The 25,017-nt window shown below is 45.4% G+C and overlaps 1 pseudogene across 1 annotated transcript in view; it reads left to right on the top strand.

Annotated features, from left to right (window-relative positions):
* Window positions 1-25,017, top strand: part of LOC143297712 (E3 ubiquitin-protein ligase rnf213-alpha-like) — a 222,519-nt pseudogene that overhangs the window by 96,856 nt on the left and 100,646 nt on the right. Inside the window, exons 36-44 of the transcript XR_013057300.1 lie at window positions 455-623; window positions 1,547-1,662; window positions 3,617-3,817; window positions 6,364-6,513; window positions 10,356-10,476; window positions 11,737-11,981; window positions 12,470-12,552; window positions 17,578-17,711; window positions 23,415-23,510. The product of XR_013057300.1 is annotated as an E3 ubiquitin-protein ligase rnf213-alpha-like (transcript). The remainder of the gene's footprint in view (window positions 1-454; window positions 624-1,546; window positions 1,663-3,616; window positions 3,818-6,363; window positions 6,514-10,355; window positions 10,477-11,736; window positions 11,982-12,469; window positions 12,553-17,577; window positions 17,712-23,414; window positions 23,511-25,017) is intronic.

The raw sequence follows: 25,017 nt of genomic DNA, 5'->3' as shown, positions 1-25,017 counted from the left end.
CATCCCACTGACAGGTGACAGGTATAACATCCCACTGACAGGTGACAGGTGTTACATACCGCAGACACTGACAGGTGTAACATCCCACAGACAGGTGACAGGTGTAACATCCCACAGACAGGTGACAGTTGTTACATCCCGCAGACACTGACAGGTGTAACATCCCACTGACAGGTGTACCAGGACAAAAGGATTGTCCCTGGCAAAATTCTGTTGAAAAATCCACTTTGATAGGAAAACAAATAAAACTGCAGAAAAAACAACAACCCAAAAATAAAAAAACCAGGTGGCGCTGTCAGTGTAGAGATGCACTCTCCCTGGGGTGAACAGAGAAATCTGTTGTGACAAAAAAAGAGTAATACAATAAAATACAATCATGCTGACAGGTAACATCCCTCTGACAGACAGGTGTGACATCCGGCTGACAGGTGTACCTGTGTTGTTGTGGTCACAGGTACTGCGGCGTGGTGAACCCCTCGTGGTCGGAGATGACCCACTTTGTGCGCTTCCTCAACAAGCAGCTGCAGGACTTTGAGAAGTCGCTGTATTGTGGGGCTGCCACCAGTCAGGACCTGCCAGGTTTCTCCCGCTTTGTGCTGCGATTCCTCGTCCAGATGTCCAGGGTACAGGCCCTGTTGTCTGTAGTTTCTTCTTCCTCTTCTTCTTCTTCTTCTTCTTCTTCTTCTTCCTCTTCTTCTTTTTCTTCTTCTTCTTCTTCTTCGTTCATGGGCTCCAACTCTCATGTTCACTTGTATGTAAACAAGTGGGTTTTTACCTGTATGACCGTTTTTTACCCCATGAAAGCAGCCATACTCCATTTTCGGAGTGTGCATGCTAGATATGTTCTTGTTTCCATGACCCACCAAACGCTGCCATGGATTACAGGCTCTTTAACGTGCATATTTGATCTTCTGCTTGCATATGCACACGAAGGGGGTTCAGGCACAAGCAGGTCTGCATATATGTTGATCTGGGAGATCAGAAAAATCTCCATCCTTTACCCACCAGGTGCCGTTACTGAGATTCGAAGCCAGGACCCTCAGATTGAAAGTCCAATGCTTTAGCCACTCATTTGTCATTTGCAGCCTTGCCAACAGTTAAGGGGTACCTCTGGGTTCTGTTATGATGTTGAGAGGGGCAGTCATTGTGTGAATTTGGCTGTGAAGAGAGCTGGGTTTGATGGAGAAAGGTGAACAGTGGGATGAGTTTGTGTGATTCCACATGTTCATGCACGAGTGTGTGTGTGTGTGTGTGTGTGTGTTTGAAAAGATGCACCGCTGCAGATGTAGAAACGTGCATGCATGTGAACAGGAACGCAAGCAAACTGTATGTAGATCCATACGTATGCTAACACAAACTCTCTCTCACACACTTTCACACTTTCACACTCACTCACACACACACACACACACACACACACACACACACACACACACTCATGTGTGGACATACTAACACACACACACACAACACAACACAAAGCAACACACACACAAACACAGGCGTCAGTTGTCCATTTTGACTTTGCTGATGTTGCCTTTGTAAGGACTTTGCGACCCGCTCCCTGAAAGTGAGTGAAGAGTCCCTGGCAGCCCTGGTTCCTGATGACATTGAGAACACAGACATCGACCAGTACGTCATGAGGCGCACCTGGGAAAGCAGGTATGTGCTTGTGTGTGTGTGTGTGTGTCAAACTTGGTTTTGAATTTAGGCACATGACTCCTTAACTCACTCAGTACGGCCAGTCCTCTCTTCTCCTCTACACAGACCCCTCGGATGTCCAGTGGGTGTCTGAATGACCCAACATTTAGCTTCCGTGGTCAGAATTGTGGTATTCTTTGTCAGCATTCACCTCTTCAGTATAAGAGCCTTCCGATTGCAATATTTTGATGATGGTAATTGGGGTGAAACGCTGTTAACGTCGTCTCTTTCGCTATTCGTATGGAGAGAGTTAATGCTTAGAATTTTTTCACACACACACACACACACACACACATACATGCATAGGTACACAAATATATGTACATGCACTCAAGGCCTGACTAGCGTGTTGGGTTACGCTGATGACAGGCAGATGTGGTGTAGCGTATATGGACTTGTCCAAATGCAGTGACTTCTCCTTGAGAGACTGAAACAGAAAAGCTGTATATTATGGTATTATCATTATATTATATTGTTCTTTGTCACAGCAGATTTCTCTGTGTGAACTTCAGGCTGCTCTCTCTCCAGGGGGAGCACAGCAGTGCAACACATTCTCTTTTTTTCTGATTGTAAGTGTTTTCTTACCCTAGCAAAGGAAGGTTCTTTTTTCAAACTCAGTTCTTACAATGCCTTTCACAGACAGACACACCCACAAAAGAAAAGAGTTCACATACAAAAAGGAAACTGAAATACACAGATTATATACATAAATTAGAAATATTATATAGAGATAAATTTATGTAAATGCATACACTACATGTACACATACAAACATGCATGCCAGTGCTTTTGTTTTCCAATCAAAGTAGATTTTTCTACAGAATTTTGCCAGGGACAACATTGTTTTCACTGTGGTTTCTTTTAAATGTACGCTGCACACAAGACCTCAGTTAACTGTCTCTTCTAAAAGACTAGCACCCAGACAACCAGTCAAGGTTTAGTGGAGGGGGAAGTAAAAATCCTGGTCTGTAGGGGACTTTAACCCATGGACACTTGCTTCCTAGTCGGGCACGTTACCAATAGGCCACCACTCCATCCTAGAAGACTTCTAAGCATCCATGGACACTTGCTTCCTGGTCGGGGACGTTACCTATAGGCCACCACTCCATCTCAGAAGACTTCTAAGCACCCATGGACACTTGCTTCCTGGTCGGGCACGTTACCTATAGGCCACCACTCCATCTCAGAAGACTTCTAAGCACCCATGTACACTTGCTTCCTGGTCGGGCACGTTACCAATAGGCCACCACTCCATCCTAGAAGACTTCTAAGTAAAGACTGGAACTGGTGAGCTTTTTCATGCAGTGATTGGCTTGTGAGTCAGGGGATGTCTTTTTATCGTTGTTGATTTGATATGGACATTAATATAATACCTGTCCTTGGTCGGAGACCAAGCTGTAAGTGATTTAAGAATTCAGGATCATTTTCACAACAGGCTGCCTACCTGGATAGAGCCGACTGTCGGCTGCCACTGGCTGTTTATCATTTGTTTCTTGTTTCATTCAATCCGGTTTCAGTCATGAACACATACACACACAGACATGTAACATTTTATGACTTGTTTTTTATTTACCCCGCCGTGTAGGCAGCCATATTCTATTTTTGGGGGTGTGCATGCTGGATATGTTCATCTTTCCATAACCCACCGAACACTGATGTGGATTACAAGATCTTTAACATGCGTATTTGATCTGTGTGCGTATACACATGAAGGGGGTTCAGGCACTAGCAGGTCTGCATATATGTTGACCTGGGAGATCAGAAGAATCTCCACCCTTAACCTATCAGGCGCCATTACCAAGATTCGAACCCAGGACTCTCAGATTAAAAGTCCAACACTTTAATCACTTGGCTATTGCTCCGTGATATACATGCAAGCTAATGTCTGATTACCTGGCCATGGTCCTGCACACAGCCCTCATCCCTACATCTTCTTCAACCCGGACGGTGTGACCATGACCTTCCTGGGGTTCTCCATCGACGCCAACACAGGGAACCTGGTGGACCACCAGACTGGCCGCACCCTGGAGCAGGGCATCATGACCCGACAGCTCTTCAACGTCCTCTGCAGGGGGTACAAGGTGCCCCTGGCTGAGGACTTTGATGTTCTGCCCAGGTAAGGACTGTTTGGTAAAGAGTTGTTGTATTATTATTTTTGTCACAACAGATTTCTCCCTGTGAAATCTGGGCTGCCCTCCCCAGGGAGAGCGCGTTGCTACCCTGACAGCACCACCCATTTATTTGTATCATTCTATGCCTGCAATTTTATTTGCAAAAAAAAAGAACACAAACCCCCGCCCACCCCCCCCCAAAAAAAAAAAAAAAAAAAAAAAATCATAGAGAAAGAAAGGACAACAAAATAGAAGAAAAATGATAATAATCATAAATAATAATGTACATTTATATAGCGCCCTTTCTTTCTAAGAGCTCAGGGCACTTTTCATGAAAGAAAAATATTACAAGTTACATCAAACATTCATGACCACTCTTTCTCAGTTCTTTCCTGAGGTTAATAATTTTTGTGCAGAAAAAATCTGAGAAGACACTGAGCAGTACTGAAAATGGATAGATAGAAGGAAGGAAAGAAGATTTTGTTCTGCCGCAAAGCTTATTTGTAATGTGATATAGTTCTTTGCTTGATTTAGCTTCGGAGATCTTGGTGTTGGAAAACAGAGTCTTCGCTTTGTGCACAAGAAAGGTAACAAAGTTCTTGGCTTTCTGGTAGATTTGTTTGCAGTCAGTTAAACCAGATACCTTCCACTGTGCTTCCGCATGTCGCCTCTCTCTCTTCGCTGCTAGCAGTTCCTCACCAAGAAGCCCAAACTATGGACATGACACCTTCCTGGATAACACCCTACAATGAGATGCAGGGGCGTGCTTGTCCAGTGCTGCCTGAAGGGCAGTGTTGTACTGGTCAGCTGTACAGTCCAAAAAGCACTCAAGTCCTGATTTCAAGTCGTCACGAAAAGCTGCTCTGTCTATAGTACAAATGTTTGCGCACACTGCGATACACTGTCACAGAGGAGGGGATATCTATGCCGAGGACACTAGCTACACACAAATGGTCAGACTAAGTCATGATTCACATCAGACGATCGATGAACTCCATCACTGGGCCTCTCAATCACCACATCAAGAGTATGACCATGCTTGTGGGTAGGTCCACACACAGTCTGAGAAAGGTTGTACATATTTAGAAGTTCCAAGAATTTTACAGCACTACGATCAATGGAACTGTCAACATGAAAGTTAAAATCCCCTAAAAGACACAGATTTCCATGAAGACAGTTACAGTAGTCCAAAAGATTAGGAAACTGTTCAAAGAACATGGTCTCCATTAACTTTTTAACAGAGGTTGGCCAGGGGTGATACACACACATGAAGTGCAGCAGGCAATGCTGGGAAGTGGGGGACACTGGAAGCAATGTCTCTGTAAATGACTGCAATACTGCCACCACGACCAGAGGCACGAGGGAGTGACTTGATGGCATAACCACTGGGGGCAAGATCAGCACATACTGCTTCGTCTCCACAGGGCTTGAGCCACATCTTCACAATAAACAGTAAATCAATGTTGTTGTCAACAATAAAAGAAGAAATAGTGGTTCTTTTCTCTCTGCAGTTGGGACCAACAGACTGTGCAATGAATGATGCAATTTTAAGACCAGAGAGCTTATAATTGTTGGACGAGTGGGGGTGGAGGGGAATGGAGATCAGGTTGTTGAAGTTCACAGAGGGAAGAAGTTTGATCGGTGATCGGTCATCAACTGGACAGGGGGAGTGTAGGACTCAGTGTCTTGTCGGCACAAGCAGCTCAAGTGGTCGACAACAGCACTGGACAACTCTGCTCTGTAGTGTTTTCCACACACTCAGGTCACTTGTTCAGTGGCCGAGCAGCTCAGCATAATGGATGAAAATGGAGTCACATGACTCCAAAGGTGGACTCGCCTCACAGCGGATGGGAAGTTGTAACTCCAAAAGTGTGAACAAGTGCATAAGTCCATAACTGGCTGTGGAAGAGCCAAAGATAAGGAAGCGTGCTCAGCTGAAAAGATTACTAGTTGTCACAAGCTAATCTGTGAGACTGAAGGAGAAGATGGAGGATGAACCTTGCCTAAAAGAAAAAGAAAAAAAAATCAACACTTCCAGACCGTAAGGAAATAATGCAATAAATGGTGGCTGTGTTGACAAAGAGCACAAAGGGGAAAACTACTTAAAGTTGTGCACTCTGTGCATGTGCAAATTCTCCATCATCCACGGTGGTCTTGATGTTTGTTGTCATCACATTGAATTGAAAAAGAAGAATATTGTGTGATCCAGAAAATTCTTGAAAATTTCAGTTTGTTTTGGATTTTTACGTTATCTGTTTTTGATAGTAAGATTTATGGGCAGGCATGTGAAACTGATGTTTTTGTTTATCATTGTGTATGTATTGGACCTGTTGGCACTGTGTATACATGTGTGTGTGTGTGTGTGTGTGAGTAGTAGTAGTAGTTGAAGTAGTAGCAGTAATCTTCAGTTTAATGTCTTTCAACTTTTAGTGATATTAGACAAAGGTCTTCTCTCATCAACGCCCCTTTGCCTGTATAAATGTTTATTGTATTCCTTTAAGAATTTTTGGCTGAGTATTTCATGTGTGTGTTTGTGTTGTGTGTGATACAGAGAGGACCGCCTGTTGCGCTTGTACCGTGCTCTGGGATTGCGTGATGAGGAGATGTTTGACGAAAACGATGAGATCATCGACCCTGATGACACCTACGAGTTGACAACAGACAATGTCAAGAAAATCTTGGCCATCTACATGAGGTTCAGGTAAAAGCAAGGCACTGAAACTTGACCTGAGAATTAAGAACATAAGTATCTGTGTGTGTGTGTGTGTGTGTGTGTGCGCGTGCGTGCGTGCGTGTGTGTGTGTGTGTGTGCTTGTGTCCGTGTTGGGTGGCTGGAGAGATGATGAAAATTTCAGAATCTAGCAAATAGCAATTCTTTTTTTTTCAGTTGTTTGGGGAGTCACATGAAATTCCTTTTTTTTTCTTTCATTGGAAAAAAAAAATCCACCCCCTTTTCCCAAGTGTCAGCTAGTTTCATGATGATCATAAATTATGTATGAATCTTGAAGGTCTTCTCTCATCAACCCCCCGGCTCCCCCGACATGTGTTTGTTATATATTTAAAAAGAATAAATATATTTAAAAGAATAACACCTTTGGCTGGATATATTTAATTTCAAGCCTGATATCTGTGTTAGAGTTTTGTGTAGGTCAGGATCTGCTTTTTTCTGTATATATGATTTTGCCTATATGGATCACACTACATGCTTTGATACCTACTTGAAACTGAAACAGAAACATTTTTTGTATGAAAGCCTGAGCAGCTCATTAGATATCTGCTGAACTAAGAAATTAAAAAAAAGAAACCAATCTATTATACATTTTGAGTGCAAACTTGACATTCGCTCTGTGGCATGCATAGACTGGTCCACATGAACTGACAGTCTGATGAAAGTGAAATGGAAAAATTATGATATTTTGGGCATGTGATAGATTTAGTATTGAGGTAGGAACAGGTAGGAATTGATAGGAACAGGTGTTGGTGGGTGGTTTGTGGTAGTGATGTAGGAACAGGTATGGGTGGGTGGTTTGTGGTAGTGATGTAGGAACAGGTATGGGTGGGTGGTTTGTGGTAGTGATGTAGGAACAGGTATGGGTGGGTGGTTTGTGGTAGTGATGTAGGAACAGGTATGGATGGGTGGTTTGTGGTAGTGATGTAGGAACAGGTATGGGTGGGTGGTTTGTGGTAGTGATGTAGGAACAGGTATGGGTGGGTGGTTTGTGGTACTGATGTAGGAACAGGTATGGGTGGTTTGTGGTAGTGATGTAGGAACAGGTATGGGTGGGTGGTTTGTGGTAGTGATGTAGGAACAGGTATGGGTGGGTGGTTTGTGGTAGTGATGTAGGAACAGGTATGGGTGGTTTGTGGTAGTGATGTAGGAACAGGTATGGGTGGGTGGTTTGTGGTAGTGATGTAGGAACAGGTATGGGTGGGTGGTTTGTGGTAGTGATGTAGGAACAGGTATGGATGGGTGGTTTGTGGTACTGATGTAGGAACAGGTATGGGTGGTTTGTGGTAGTGATGTAGGAACAGGTATGGGTGGGTGGTTTGTGGTAGTGATGTAGGAACAGGTATGGGTGGTTTGTGGTAGTGATGTAGGAACAGGTATGGGTGGTTTGTGGTAGAGATGTAGGAACAGGTATGGGTGGGTGGTTTGTGGTAGTGATGTAGGAACAGGTATGGGTGGGTGGTTTGTGGTAGAGATGTAGGAACAGGTATGGATGGGTGGTTTGTGGTAGTGATGTAGGAACAGGTATGGGTGGTTTGTGGTAGTGATGTAGGAACAGGTATGGGTGGGTGGTTTGTGGTACTGATGTAGGAACAGGTATGGGTGGTTTGTGGTAGAGATGTAGGAACAGGTATGGGTGGTTTGTGGTACTGATGTAGGAACAGGTATGGGTGGTTTGTAGTAGAGATGTAGGAACAGGTATTGGTGGTTTGTGGTAGTGATGTAGGAACAGGTATGGGTGGTTTGTGGTAGAGATGTAGGAACAGGTATGGGTGGTTTGTGGTAGTGATGTAGGAACAGGTATGGGTGGGTGGTTTGTGGTAGTGATGTAGGAACAGGTATGGGTGGTTTGTGGTAGTGATGTAGGAACAGGTATGGGTGGGTGGTTTGTGGTAGTGATGTAGGAACAGGTATGGGTGGGTGGTTTGTGGTAGTGATGTAGGAACAGGTATGGGTGGTTTGTGGTAGTGATGTAGGAACAGGTATGGGTGGTTTGTGGTAGTGATGTAGGAACAGGTATTGGTGGGTGGTTTGTGGTAGTGATGTAGGAACAGGTATTGGTGGTTTGTGGTAGTGATGTAGGAACAGGTATGGGTGGGTGGTTTGTGGTAGTGATGTAGGAACAGGTATGGGTGGTTTGTGGTACTGATGTAGGAACAGGTATGGGTGGTTTGTGGTAGTGATGTAGGAACAGGTATGGGTGGTTTGTGGTAGTGATGTAGGAACAGGTATGGGTGGGTGGTTTGTGGTAGTGATGTAGGAACAGGTATGGGTGGGTGGTTTGTGGTAGTGATGTAGGAACAGGTATGGGTGGTTTGTGGTAGAGATGTAGGAACAGGTATGGATGGGTGGTTTGTGGTAGTGATGTAGGAACAGGTATGGGTGGGTGGTTTGTGGTACTGATGTAGGAACAGGTATGGGTGGGTGGTTTGTGGTACTGATGTAGGAACAGGTATGGGTGGATGGTTTGTGGTAGTGATGTAGGAACAGGTATGGGTGGTTTGTGGTAGTGATGTAGGAACAGGTATGGGTGGGTGGTTTGTGGTACTGATGTAGGAACAGGTATGGGTGGTTTGTGGTAGAGATGTAGGAACAGGTATGGGTGGTTTGTGGTAGTGATGTAGGAACAGGTATGGATGGGTGGTTTGTGGTAGTGATGTAGGAACAGGTATGGGTGGGTGGTTTGTGGTACTGATGTAGGAACAGGTATGGGTGGATGGTTTGTGGTAGTGATGTAGGAACAGGTATGGGTGGTTTGTGGTAGTGATGTAGGAACAGGTATGGGTGGGTGGTTTGTGGTACTGATGTAGGAACAGGTATGGGTGGTTTATGGTAGAGATGTAGGAACAGGTATGGGTGGTTTGTGGTAGTGATGTAGGAACAGGTATGGATGGGTGGTTTGTGGTAGTGATGTAGGAACAGGTATGGGTGGTTTGTGGTAGTGATGTAGGAACAGGTATGGGTGGGTGGTTTGTGGTAGTGATGTAGGAACAGGTATGGGTGGTTTGTGGTAGTGATGTAGGAACAGGTATGGGTGGGTGGTTTGTGGTAGTGATGTAGGAACAGGTATGGGTGGGTGGTTTGTGGTAGTGATGTAGGAACAGGTATGGGTGGTTTGTGGTAGTGATGTAGGAACAGGTATGGATGGGTGGTTTGTGGTACTGATGTAGGAACAGGTATGGGTGGTTTGTGGTAGTGATGTAGGAACAGGTATGGATGGGTGGTTTGTGGTACTGATGTAGGAACAGGTATGGGTTGGTGGTTTGTGGTAGTGATGTAGGAACAGGTATGGGTGGTTTGTGGTAGTGATGTAGGAACAGGTATGGGTGGGTGGTTTGTGGTAGTGATGTAGGAACAGGTATGGGTGGGTGGTTTGTGGTAGTGATGTAGGAAAAGGTATGGATGGGTGGTTTGTGGTACTGATGTAGGAACAGGTATGGGTGGTTTGTGGTAGTGATGTAGGAACAGGTATGGATGGGTGGTTTGTGGTAGTGATGTAGGAACAGGTATGGGTGGGTGGTTTGTGGTACTGATGTAGGAGCAGGCAGGGAGATATGTGGGTTGGTGGTTTGTGGTACTCGGTAGGAACAGGTGAGTTGGTGGTTTGTAGTAGTAAGGTAGGAACAGGTGTGAGTTGGTGGTTTGTAGTAGTAAGGTAGGAACAGGTGGGAATAGGTGTGGATGGGTGGTTCGTGGTATTTAGAGAGGACCAGGTGTGGGTGATAGTTTGTGGTGGTGAGGTAGGGACAGGTATGGGTGGGTGGTTTTATTGATGATGACGATAATGATGATGGCGGTGCCTGTGTGTGGCACAGGTGCAACATCCCGGTGATCGTGATGGGGGAGACGGGGTGCGGGAAGACACGGCTGGTGAAGTTTCTGTGTGCACTGCAGACCCCCAAACACCCACACATCAACACCCTGGTACAGGTCAAGGTACGTGCCACTCACACACAGTGCAGGACGATAGAATACAACATAATCAAATAGAATAGGAGAGAATAGGTTTGAATAAAAACAGATTTTATTCATCATGAAACCTTAAGATTTGTCAGACATGAAGCACACACATTCTTCTTCTTCTTCAGCATTTATGGCCCGCATCACACTTGTTCACTCATATGTGTGAGTGAGATTTTACATGACCATATTCACTTTGCCATGTAGACCGCCAGTTTCAGGGGTGTGCATGGTGGGTATATTTTGTTTCCATAGTCTGCCTTTATAGTTGTCCAAAAGATGCACAGAGTTATAGCCTGCCCATGTCCAAAAGATGCATGGAAGTATAGTCTGCCTTTACATTTGTCCAAAAGGTACACAAAGGTATAGTCTGCCTTTATGTATTTCCAAAAGGTTCACAGAGGCATAGAATGCCTTTACACTTGTCCAAAAGGTGCACAAAGGAATTGTCTGCCTTTATGTTTGTTCAAAAGGTGCACAGATGTGTAGGCTACCTTCACATATTTACAAAAGGCACACAGAGGTTTAGTCTGCCTTTACGTTTGTCCAAAAGGTGCACAGAGGTATAGTCTGCCTTTACGTTTGTCCAAAAAGTGCACAGAGGTATAGTCTGCCTTTACGTTTGTCCAAAAGGTGCACAGAGCTATAGTCTGCCTTTACGTTTGTCCAAAAAGTGCACAGAGGTATAGTCTGCCTTTACGTTTGTCCAAAAGGTGCACAAAGATAAAGTCTGCCTTTATTTTTGTCCAAAAGATGCACAGAGGTATAGGCTACCGTTACATATTTCCAAAAGGCACACAGAGGCATAGTCTGCCTTTACTTTTGTCCAAAAGGTGCACAGAGATATATAGTCTGCCTTTACGCTGGTCCAAAAGGTGCACAAAGGTATAGTCTGCCTTTATAGTTGTCCAAAAGGTGCACAGAGGTATAGTCTACCTTTACATTGGTACAAAAGTTACACAGAGGTAGAGTCTACCTCTACATTTGTCCAAAAGGTGCACAGATGAAAAGTCTACATCTACATTGGTACAAAAGGTACACAGAGGTATAGTCTACCTTTACATTTGTACATAAGGTGCACAGAGGCATAGTCTACCTTTACATTTGTACATAAGGTGCACAGAGGCATAGTCTACCTTTACATTTGTACATAAGGTGCACAGAGGCATAGTCTACCTCTACATTCATCCAAAATTTGCACAGAGGTATAGTCTACCTCTACCTTTGTGCCAAAAGGTTCATGGGGGTACCACGGGCGAAGACATTGTCAGCAAAGTGCGGCAGGCCGAGCACCTGGCCCAGCAGAACGCCACGCCCTTCAGCCACCGGCCGGTGTACACCGTGCTGTTCTTCGACGAGGCCAACACCACGGAGGCCGTGGGGGTCATCAAGGAGGTCATGTGTGACGGAACGCTGGACGGACAGCACATGAACCTCTGTCCCAACCTCAAGATGGTAGCTGCCTGCAACCCCTACCGCAAGTGAGTTGTGTGAGGGGGGCTGTGTGTATGTCAGAGGGTGTTGTGTGTGTGCGTGTAGGGGGTGTTCTGTGTGTGTGTGTGCAGGTTTGTGTGTGTGTGTGTGTGCGTGTGTACCTGCAATACATACCACAAGTAGGTATGAGGTGGTGGTGGTGTGTGTTTGTGTGTGTATGTATGTGTGTGTGTGAGCAATCCCTATCGCAAGTGTTTCTGTGTTTTGGGGGTGTGGGGTGGGGGAGTGAAGGGGGTTGTGTGCAATCCCTACCATTATCAAATGTGTGTTGTGAGGGTTCTGTGTGTGTGTGTGTGCGCTTCATATTTGATAAAGAAATCTTGATCTTTAACACACGCATCAGCATGCATGAACCGGTACATGCATCTGCGCATGCCCACACTGAATCCATATCACATATACATCCTTGCATACATGAACTGACATGCACACACACACACAAATGGTGACCGACAGTTTGAACCCTGATGTGCAGGCATTCTGATGAGCTGATTGAGAGGCTGGAAAACGCCGGCCTGGGCTACCATGTGGACGCTGACAAAACTGTGGACAAACTGGGTCAGTGTGGAGTGTGTGGTTGGCCATTTTGGTTTCTGTTTTAGTTTCAAGGAGGTAACAAAGTATGCAGACTGATCAGTGCATTGTACACCACATCACACACACACACACACACACACACACACACACACACACAACACATCACACACACCACATCACACAACACACACACACACAACACACACACACACACACACAACACACACACACACACACACACACACACACACACAACACACACACACACACACACACACACACACACACACACACACACACACACACACACACACACACACATGAGCATCCACAGTCACATGTGCGCACACACACAAGGCTGATTCTCAGATTACCCAAAAGTAACCACACTACACCTCTTTCTAAAACCTTTGCATTGGTTGTCTATTCTGTCCAGATTTTCTACAAATTTATCTCAGTAAAAATTGATTTTGGATGGATGTCAATGTGTGGCTTTGATGCATAATGTCAAATTGTGTTAAGAATTGCTTGTTTTGGTGATGAAAAGGGCATTGTGCCCAGGAGAAATTTAAAAAAAAGAGAATTGTATTAGAAAAAAGAAAAAGGCCTACAAGACTGAGACAGAGATAGAAAAATAAAGGATCGGAATGGATTCCAACATTTTGAACGTGCTCGGTGCATTAGGCATTGCATTATCAACAGAGCAACGGCCAGGCAATAGAGCAACAGAGAAACAATCAGACAGCGTAGCAACAGACAGAGCAACAGAGGACAGACAACAGACATAGCAACAGACAGAGCAACAGAGGACAGACAACAAACATTGCAACAGACAGAGCAACAGAGGACAGACAACAGACATAGCAACAGACAGAGCAACAGAGGACAGACAACAAACATAGCAACAGACAGAGCAACAGACAGAGGACAGACAACAAACATAGCAACAGACAGAGCAGCAGAGGACAGACAACAGACAGAGCAACAGACAGAGCAACAGAGGACAGACAACAGACAGAGCAACAGAGGACAGACAACAGACATAGCAACAGACAGAGCAACAGAGGACAGACAACAGACAGAGCAACAGCCAGCCATCAGGGGAACAGACAGAACTGACAGAACATCACGCAGAGCAACAGAGGAACAGACATAGCAACAGACAACACAGGAAAGCAACAGAGCAACAGGCAGACAACATGTAGTCCAAAGAGAAACAAAGGAACAGACAGATAACACAGGAACAGAACAGCAGACAGAGCAAAGAAGTAAATAAACAGATTTAATTTATTCTTTGCAATAATGGGGGAAGGAACAGACAGACAACAGAGCGACAGACAGACAACATGCAACAAACAGACACACAACAGAATAAAATAGAGCAAAATACAACAAACATACAGACAACAGAACAATAAAGCTACAGACAGACAACATACAACAAACATACAGACAACAGAACAATAAAGATACAGACAGACAACGTACAACAAACAGACAACAGAACAATAAAGCTACAGACAGACAACATAAAACATACTGACAGCAGAATGATAGAGCAAGAGACATTGACAGACAACATGCAACAGACAGACAACGGAACAATAGAGGAACCGGCAGACAACATGCAACAGACAGACAATGGAACAATAGAGGAACCGGCAGACAACATGCAACAGACAGACAATGGAACAATAGAGGAACCGGCAGACAACAGAGCAACAGACAGACAACATACAACAGACAGACAATGGAACAATAGAGAAACCGGCAGACAACAGAGCAACAGACAGACAACGGAACAATAGAGGAACCGGCAGACAACATGCAACAGACAGACAACGGAACAATAGAGAAACCGGCAGACAACAGAGCAACAGACAGACAACGGAACAATAGAGAAACCAGCAGACAACATGCAACAGACAGACAATGGAACAATAGAGGAACCGGCAGACAACAGAGCAACAGACAGACAACATACAGCAGACAGACAATGGAACAATAGAGGAACCGGCAGACAACATGCAACAGACAGACAACATACAACAGACAGACAACGGAACAATAGAGAAACCGGCAGACAACATGCAACAGACAGACAATGGAACAATAGAGGAACCGGCAGACAACAGAGCAACAGACAGACAACATACAACAGACAGACAATGGAACAATAGAGAAACCGGCAGACAACAGAGCAACAGACAGACAACATGCAACAGACAGACAATGGAACAATAGAGGAACCGGCAGACAACATGCAACAGACAGACAATGGAACAATAGAGGAACCGGCAGACAACATGCAACAGACAGACAATGGAACAATAGAGGAACCGGCAGACAACAGAGCAACAGACAGACAACATACAACAGACAGACAATGGAACAATAGAGGAACCGGCAGACAACATGCAACAGACAGACAACATGCAACAGACAGACAATGGAACAATAGAGGAACCGGCAGACAACAGAGCAACAGACAGACAACATACAGCAGACAGACAATGGAACAATAGCGCAACAGACAGACAACAAACAGGCATACAACAGACAGACAACAGAATAATAGAACAACAGGCAGACAACAGAACATTAGAGCAACTGTCAGACAACACTCAACATACAACAAACAGACAACAGAACAACAGACAGACAACAGAGCAACAGACAGACAACAGATCAGTATCAGTATCAGTAGCTCAAGGAGGCGTCACTGCGTTCGGACAAATCCATATACGCTACACCACATCTGCCAAGCAGATGCCTGACCAGCAGCGTAACCCAACGCGCTTAGTCAGGCCTTGAGAAAAAAAAAGAAAAAAGGTATATATATATATATATATATATGTATACATATATATATATATATATATATATATATATATATATATATATATAGAAAGAGAGCGAGAGAGAGAGAGAGAAGCGTACATACATAAATAAATAAATAATAATTATGAATGGGAAAAGAGAAAAAAAAAAAAAAAAAAAAAGTAGTAGTAATGAAAATAATGATAAAATAATAATAATAATAATAATAAATAATTAAATAGATAAGACAACAATGATGATAAATAAGCAAATAAATATAAAACTTGAAGACACACATTCACACATACACCCACACATGCATAACAGATATGCCCCAAAAAACGCAGCTTCATAGATATGAAAGCACAGTCAATTACATATAAACGTACATGAGCTCCAATACACACACACACACACACACACGCACACACACACACACACACACACCACAAATTTCCCTGCACCTCCTCTACCCCCTCCTCCACACACTCGGAGTTTCTAGTCTATGTATCGCAGCTTCCACGGCACACGCACCCACACACACACACACAAACACGCACACGCACACACACACTCACACACACAGATGAACACTTACTTGTACAAGCACACACACACACACGTCCATATCTCCCACCCCCAACCCCACACACATATATGCAAAGATATATATATAATATATACGTTCCAATATCCTGATGCTCCCACAGTGTAGGCATGCATACACTCACATACCTCATCCTCTATCTCACCTCCTCCCTGCACCCCCACCTCCCCCTCACACACACACACACAACACAACACACACACACACACACACACACACACACACACACACACACACACACACACATGCACAGAACTCTCCTGACACTTGTGTACACTTACACTCTCACGCATGCACAAACGCACTCAAAAACATAGACCCACACATACACACAAACACACACATACACACACGCACAGAGGCTGCCACTGACTGGCCGCAAGAGGGATGGGAAAAGATCTCTGATGTCAAGAACGTGGCGTCTAGTGTGTTGCTCAGTCTATTGTATTTGGAAAAGCCCACAGAGACTCTGTTCCGTTTTGAAGAAATTTGCGCAATGTTGGTTTGGAAATGATGCCGATATTTGTTTGATTTGCAAAGCATCGTGCTCTACCTTTCATGTTAGACTTACAGCCGCTCCCGCTCTCTGCTTTTATTTCTTTGAGGCGATCGATGGTGTGATGGCCTTGTACCTTTTCTTTTTGATATTCTTTGACTTTTCTGAGGATTTCCGATTTTCCTAGATGTAGGCCGCTCGTTGGTGTTGCGTTACCAGCAAGTCTGTCAGCTCGCTCATTTCCCTTAACTCCTGCATGTCCCGGGCAGTATGACCATGTGATTTTTTTTATCTGAAAGTTGCGCATTGCCTTATGCCACTCTGGGCTTCCCATTCCGTTTTCAATTTTCTGTATGAGGTTCATTGAGTCTGTTAGAATCATGGCATGTTGGTTTCCGGGCGTATGGATGGACGATAGCCACTGGAGGGCATGTGTCACAGCTTCAACTTCCATCGTTAGGCTGGAGGTTGTGACTTTGTAGGCAGCATTCTCTTCCCTAACTGTTTTTCCATTTTGTTTCGCAGTGAATCCCCAACCGGATTGGTCTTTGGTGACTGAGCCATCTGTGTATATGATGATGTCCTCTTCTTTACTGTTTTCTTCTATGAGTAGCTTCACTTCCGCATCAGTTTTGCCCTCTGGCCATTCCCGACAATGTCTTCCTAGGGTGGGGGAAATGGCTGTGTTGAATAGATGGTTGAGGTGTTCGGGGTTTTTCTCCCATTCTTTTGTTTCTTTCAGGTCTTGTAGTCGGCATACTAGCTGGATTGTGTCTTCTGCTTGCCCCATCCATGATCTTCCTCGCCCTAGACGGCTGCCTTTTGGTTCTTTGACTGCGTCATGCAGTGGGTTTTGAGGGTTTTCTAATGCTTTGAAGTAGGTCTTGACCTGTTCTAACTTGTTTCTGGCCTGCACTGAAGGAAGGTCAAGCAGGTATCGCATGGTTTCTGTGGGCAACAGAACAACAGACAACAGAACAACAGACAACAGAACAGCAGAGCAACAAACAGACAACATACAACAGACAGACAACAGAACAACAGACAGACAACAGAACAGCAGAGCAACAAACAGACAACAGAACCACAGAGGAACTGACAGACGATGTGTTGATGGTTGCAGGCCGAGTCCCGATGCGACGGCTGGTGTACCGAGTGCAGCCCCTGCCCCAGAGCATGCTGCCCCTGGTGTGGGACTTTGGGCAGCTCAACAGGCAGGTGGAGGATCTCTACATCCACCAGATGGTCCGACGCTATGTGAGTTGGTCTGTGTGTGTGTGTGTGTATGTGTGTGCATGCATGCGTGCGCGCGCATGTGTGTGTGTGTGTATAAGTTTGTGTGTGGGTGTGTGTGTGTGTGTGTGTGCAGGTATCTGGTACTGATCTGATAATCATTTTGTCTTTTGTTTGGTCTGAGTGCAAATACTAAACCATGAAAGCATCCATTAACTTTTCTAACTTACCTGTTTTTTGTGGGGGGTGGGGGGGGGGGTTCTTCACTTTTTGGTGTTTTGATTATGCCTGTCAGTGTGGATACTTCAGTGTTCATTGTAAATTCAAATGATGATAATATTAATAATGCTGATAACAATAGTCCATTTGTATAGCATTTTCAAACCTCTCAAAGTGCGCTTCACAATCATTATTTCTCCTTTGCAAGGGAATTTGAGCTTCACACTGTGTGGGTCCATGAATGACTGGTGAGTCCAACCCAGGCTGTGAAGTGTCTGTAGCACTGCGGACAGGGGTGTAGCTGGTGCTGTCCTGGTGTAGGAGGCTTACATGCCTTCCTGCGTTGCTGGCATTTCTAAATGGTGTTGCTGATCCTCTGCTCCTCATCAGCAGCGACACTAAACCAGACCCAGTTGCGTCATGCTGAGCGATCAGAGGCTAGAGCTTCCCATATGTTTGGGTCAGTGCTGTGTTGCTTGAGGGAGGTCTTTAGGGAGTCTGCTGCACTTATTCTGGATCCCCATGGGAGCACCTTCCTGCACAAAGCTCTCCATATAACAGTCTCTAAGGGAGGCGCTTGTCTCATGCAGACAGCATGTCCAGTCCATCGGAGTTGGGACCTCATCAGTAGAGCACAAATGCTTTCATCCCAGATTTCTGTAAGAATCTCTGTGTCAGGGATGTGGTCCTACCAGCTGCCAGAAGAGTTTTCCTCAGGCAATGCAGATGGAATGAGTTAAGTTGTTTTGCTTACTGAGAGCACACAGCAATGAGGGCAGAAAACTGCTCAGTAGACCCTCAACTTAGTTTAGAATCGAAGTCCTGGACAGGTCCACACATTTGCTTGGAGTCTGCTGAAGTCTGTGCTGGTGTGAATGATGTGGAAGGCCTCATCTATTGGTGGTGGTGTGTCCATCGAGATCGATGATGACCATCGTTGTCATCCAGATGGGGGATGGGGGATGGGGGGAGGGTGGTGGTGGGGTGGGGGGAAGGATGCTCATGAATCTATCTGTGAGTGCGCAGATGGCTGAATAGTCCAATCTGCGCACGAAATGTTCGCTGACAGTTGGGGCAGACAAAGACAGGCATATCATTGTCAGGGAGCTTGTTTGCCCGTGACTTTCTGGCCTGCCTCTTCTCAGCAGCTGCAGCAGTCCTGTTGGCCTCGCACAACCTGGCGCCTTTGTGCACAGCAGCGCGCCATTTGTCACGGTCCACTGCAGATTCCTCCCAGGAGTCAGGGTTGATATCAAACGCTTTCAGAGAGACTTTCAGAGTATCTCTGAAGCGCTTCTTCTGACCTCCGTGTGATCTCTTCCCTTGTTGCAGCTCGCCATAGAAGAGCCTTTTGGGCAGCCGATGGTCTGGCATGCGCGCCACGTGTCCAGCCCAGCGAAGCTGGGACTGCATCAGGATGGTGAAGATGCTGGGAAGGGTGGCTTTTGCGAGCACCTCTGTGTCAGGGGTCTTGTCTTGCCACTTGATGTTCAGTAGCTTCCTGAGGCATGTTGTGTGGAAGTGGTTCAGCTTCTTGGCATGTCGTTGGTACACTGTCCAAGTTTCGCAGGCGTACAGTAGTGTGGGGAGAACTACTGCTCTGTAGACCTTTAGCTTGGTCTCAAGACTAATGCCTCTTCTGTTCCAGACATTTGCATTGAGTCTACCAAAAGCTGCGCTTGCTCTTGCAATCCTGACGTTCACTTCATCGTCGATTGTCACATTTCGTGACAGTGTGCTGCCAAGGTATGTGAACCGCTCCACCGCACTGAGTCTCTGACCGTTGATTGTGATGTTGGGCTCAACATAGGGTTTCCCTGGGGCTGGCTGATGGAGAACTTCAGTTTTCCTCGTGCTGATGGTAAGGCCGAAGTTCCTGCTGGCAGTGGCAAACTTGTCGACGCTGAGTTGCATGTCAGCTTCAGATCCAGTGTTGAGGGCACAATCATCAGCAAACAAAAAGTCTCTGATGATGTCTGTCATGACCTTCGTTTTTGCTTGAAGCCTTCTGAGGTTAAACAGCTTGCCATCTGTTCGGTACTTTAGGCCGATTCCAACATCGCCATCTCTGAAGGCATCAGTAAGCATTGCAGAGAACATGAGGCTGAACAGCGTTGGAGCCAGGACGCAGCCTTGCTTGACACCATTTGTGACAGCAAAAGGAGCAGATGTTTCACCATTGTCCTGGACTCGAGCCTGCATGCCTTCATGGAATTGGCTGACCAAGGAAATAAATTTCCGAGGGCATCCGTACTTGGCCATGATCTTCCACAGTCCCTCTCTGCTCACGGTGTCGAAGGCCTTAGTGAGGTCGACATAGGTGGAGAACAGATCAGCATTTTGCTCCTGACATTTCTCTTGCAGCTGCCTTGCAGCAAACACCATGTCAGTGGTTCCGCGCTCTTTCCGGAATCCACATTGGCTCTCAGGCAAATAACCTTGGTCAAGGTGTGCTGTGAGGCGGTTAAGTAGGATCCTGGCAAGTATCTTGCCTGCGATGGAGAGCAAGGAAATGCCCCGATGGTTATCACAGGCTTGCCGGTTCCCCTTTCGCTTGTACAAGTGAATGATAGATGCATCTTTGAAATCCTGGGGGATCGTCTCTTCTTTCCACATGAGTGAGTACAGCTGATGAAGCTTCTCAGTCAGCACAGTGCCTCCATCCTTGTAGACCTCTGCTGGTATGGAGTCTGAGCCAGGTGCTTTGCCACTGGATAGCAGACGGATTGCTTTCTGGGTCTCAAGAAGTGTTGGCGGATCGTCCAATGCTTCGTTGGTGGGGACTTGTGGGAGACGGTCTATGGCTTCATCATTTATGGAGGAAGGGCGATTTAAGACACTGTTGAAGTGCTCAGCCCATCGTTCGAGAATGTTCTCCTTCTCGGTGATCAAGGTATTCCCATCTGCACTGAGGAGGGGGGATGATCCTGAGGATGTGGGGCCGTAGACTTCTTTTAAGGCATCATAGAACCTCTTCATATCGTGCCTGTCAGCATATCCCTGGATCTCATCAGCTTTGTCACTCAGCCACTTATCCTGCATCTGGCGTAACTTTTGCTGAACAGTCCTGCGGATGTCATTGTATGCATCCTTTTTTGATGTGGACTTTGGGTTGCTCAGGTGGGCTTGATGCAGACGGCGTTTCTCATCCAGAAGCTGCTTGATTTCATCACAGTTTTCATCAAACCAGTCTTTGTGCTTTCTGGTCATGGGTCCCAGGGTCTCTGAAGCTGTACTATAGATCAGCTCACGCAGGGTCCTCCAGTCAGACTCCACATTCTGGTTGTCCAGAGAGGCGGATTCCAGACGATCTTCCAGCAGCTCCACAAAGGACTGTTTGATGGTGATGTTTTTCAGCTTAGCGATGTTGAGCCGTTTTGGAGCCTTCTGGCCTTGGGGGCGTCTCTTGGGTTGGAGTCGAATATTCAGCTTCGAGACTACAAGGCGATGGTCTGTCCAACACTCGGCGCCGCACATGGTCTTTGTTACACGTACATCTTGCCTATCCCTTTTCCTGACAATGACATAATCGATGAGATGCCAATGCTTTGAGCGAGGGTGCATCCATGACGTCCTGTTACGGGTAGGGAGGCAGAAAACTGTGTTGGTTATCAGCAGTTCGTGCTCTGCACAGGTCTGAAGCAAAAGCAATCCATTTGGGTTGCAGTGGCCCACACCATGCTTTCCAATCACTCCATCCCAGGAGATGTAGTCAGAGCCAACTCTAGCATTGAGTCCCCAAGAATGATGAGCTTGTCTGCTTTAGGGATGGCAGCAATGACAGAGTGAAGGTCCTCGTAGAACTTCGCCTTCACTTCATCCGGGTTGGTCATGGTTGGGGCGTATGCACTGACAATGGTGAGGTGCTTCTGGCCAGATGCCAGTGGGAGTTTCATGGTCATAAGCCTATCGTTGACTCCCTTTGGGATTCCAGCTAGCTTGCTGACAAGTGCTGTTTTTACTGCAAAACCAACGCCAGCCTCACGTCGCTCTTCGCTTCCTCGTCCACTCCAGAAGAAGGTGTAACCAGATCCCCGTTCACAGAGCTCGCCTTCGCCTGCAAGCCGAGTCTCACTCAAGGCTGCGATGTCGATGTTGTATCTGGCGAGTTCGGATGCAACTAGTGCTGTTCTCCTTTGGGGTCTGTCCGCGTTATCTCTGTCCAGGAGAGTCCTTATGTTCCAAGCACCAATGGTGAGAGGAACGATCCTTGTTTTTTTCTTTTCTTTCTCTTTGTTTCGACCGCTGATGTAGGGTCCCCGCCAGCCGCGGTATGCTGGCCAGGGTGATATGGAGCAGGCAATTTTTAGGGCACCTTTTCTAGCCCCTTCCTCATGCCAGGGAGGTGAGCAGTGCATTCCTAAAGAGGGCTGCTCAGACGCTCAGACGGCTGCCGAGCTCCATCGCTGCTCCTGTCGACGAAGAACGACCCTATGGCCTGAGCCGCCTGCGTGCAGGTCTGCGGCTGCGACTGCCAGTGTACCCACACCTGTCGTTTCGTCGCTCGCCTGTCGCCACAGGACTTGGGGGTGATGAAATGATGAAGGATGAAAGGTCATTTTGGATGACTGATGACTTGCGCGATGAGTTTGTTTAAAGTGAAGAGGAGTTGCGCAACGTCGACCTCACTCTCTCGTCCGGGTCCACCAATTTCCAGTGGCAAGACTAAGTCGAGACGACTGGATGATGAGCACGGATGCAGTGGATGACCAAGATATCCTTTCGGTGTCTCATCTTGCTCTCTGCACTCCACAGTGCGTTGCTGTAATCGCCTTCCTCTCCGTTGAACCGATAGGTTTCTTCCGCAGATTCTGCCGGATCCAGATTTCGCATACATGGGTAGACACACCCCGGGGACCAACTGCGTGTGGCATGCACACAGCACAGTGGAGCTAGATGGCCGTCGGTGGCTCTCCTGAGCCGATGCCCTTTTATGGATCTCCATAAGGGTGTCTAGCCACCCGCCTCACCAGTCCCAGAAGGGAGCGGTGGAAGTGCCGGTTTAGTCGCCGGCAACCCGACCCTGAACAGGTTGTACTGGATTACAGGTTACCAGTAGCAGATCTATTACGGCTGATTTGGACACAGTGCTCCCAACTTTTCAGCAGTGGCTATTTTCTGGCCTTGTACTGTGATGGTGGATGTACATTTCCAAAGTCATGAATATTGTATCAAATTAAACTGACAGTGTTTTTATTTTCTAATCATTAAGGAGAATTTATTTTCCATTGATCAATTTTACATACTTTTAGAAAAAAAAAACCGATGTAAAAAAAAAAAGACAAGACAAATATAACTGAAGGACTTTGGGGTTAGAAAGAGGGATGGTATGTGTAGAATACATATATGTGAGTGAGGGCAGAGAGTGGATGGTGCGACTGTGTGTGTAAAATAGTTTGTTGATGCTTTAATGTTTATTTCGAATGTTTTTTACACCAGAGATGAAGACAAAAATCATGATGACATAAGTATTTTATCTGGGTCTGTTTGAAATGGTGTGGGTGACAGGTGCGTGAAGGAAAGCTGGTGGAGCTGGATGAGGAAGGGGTGAACGTCCTGTGCAAAATCCTGATGGAGTCCCAGGAGTTCATGCGAAAACTGGCGGTGAGGTTTTGATGGATTGAAGGTTTTGATGGATTGATTGACTGATGTGGATACTTACACTGAACCTATCCTCGGTCAGAGACCACGCTCTGTGCACTTTACAAACGTAAACAAGGAGTCATTTGCACAGCAGGCCGCATACCTGGGTAGAACTGATTGAGAGCTGCGCTTATCATTCAGTTCCTGGGTCAATCATTCAGGCTTCAGTCATAGGCGTATGCACACACACACACACACACACACACACACACACACTCACATACACATATATATATATTTTTTTTTTTTAATTTATTTTTTTTCTTTTTTGTAAATATATAGATACATGTATAATGGAGTGGATTTTGCTGCAGAATTTTTTTAACAGGCAGCTCTCTAATGTTGCCATTGGTTCTTTTATGTGTGCTAAGTGCATGCTACACATGGGACCTCAGTTAATCGTCTGAATGACTGGCATCCAGACCTCCACTCAGAGGGCTGAAGACACAGGTGCCTTACCAGCATGTGCCCTCTAACAAAGCAAGGTGTCATGCATTGATCACAGCGTGGCTTGTGAACCCCAAGAAGAGAAAGAAGAGACCACCATCAAAGTCTAGAGGAATGGGGAGAAATTCTGATGAGTGAGATTCGATCCAGAATACTCAGATTTTTCTACTTCCAGGGCAAACGCTTTACCGCTAGGCCGCTATTCTCACATTTAGTATTGTTCTGTGATGTGCTACACTGTTCATGTCTTCTGTGGCATTCTTGTCCCACAAGACTGCTCAAGTGTTTTTAGAATGGTAGGATGCCCACTGAATGTAATTTGAGAGAAGAAAAATCGTTTTAAGATCATAAGAGTCTTTTGATTTGTTCTTAGTTGAAAGTGACAAGAATTTCATTGTGTTATTTCAGCAATGCTTGGTCAGCTGTCAAGACTTGCAATTTAACCAACTATAGCAGTGCAGATCAAAACAAGAACATATAATGTCCAGCCAATAATCTTTTGTATTTTTTGCCAAGACTTATCTGACATCACTTCCTGAAGCGCAGCCTCAAGATGTAAATATTTGTCGTAACCATAGTTCACATGCCTTACATGAAGTCAGAATTGTTTGTATTGGTAACTGATTAAATTATTTAAGATTTTTCCACATTCTATCAAGCTTTTTTTAATGTTTGATGTTTTGAAATCTTCATGAATATTGTCAAGATTTCTCTCATTTTTGTTCGTTTCAAGAACCTGTGCAAATAAAGAATGTTTTTTTGTTTGTTTTTTAAGTTGCGATCACATATGTTTCGAAGTCTGTTAGTGATCAGTCTTTTTAAAAAAATTTTTTTTATTGTATCATTTGTCAATGTTTGTTGTATCTTTATTTGTTTGAAAAAGTTTGTCTATTTAAACTTATTCATTTCCTTTGTTTAAAAAAGTTTGATCAGTTTTGTTTTAAAATCATTATGCATGCTGTCAAACCTTGGCTATACCATAGTTGCCATTGATGCTTTGTCTTTTTTGTGAAGACTTGCC

This window comes from Babylonia areolata, chromosome 23 (genome assembly GCF_041734735.1).
Source record: "Babylonia areolata isolate BAREFJ2019XMU chromosome 23, ASM4173473v1, whole genome shotgun sequence".
Taxonomy (NCBI): domain Eukaryota; kingdom Metazoa; phylum Mollusca; class Gastropoda; order Neogastropoda; family Buccinidae; genus Babylonia; species Babylonia areolata.
The sequence above is the reverse complement of the archived record's forward strand: the minus strand, read 5'-3'. Positions and strand labels throughout refer to the sequence as shown.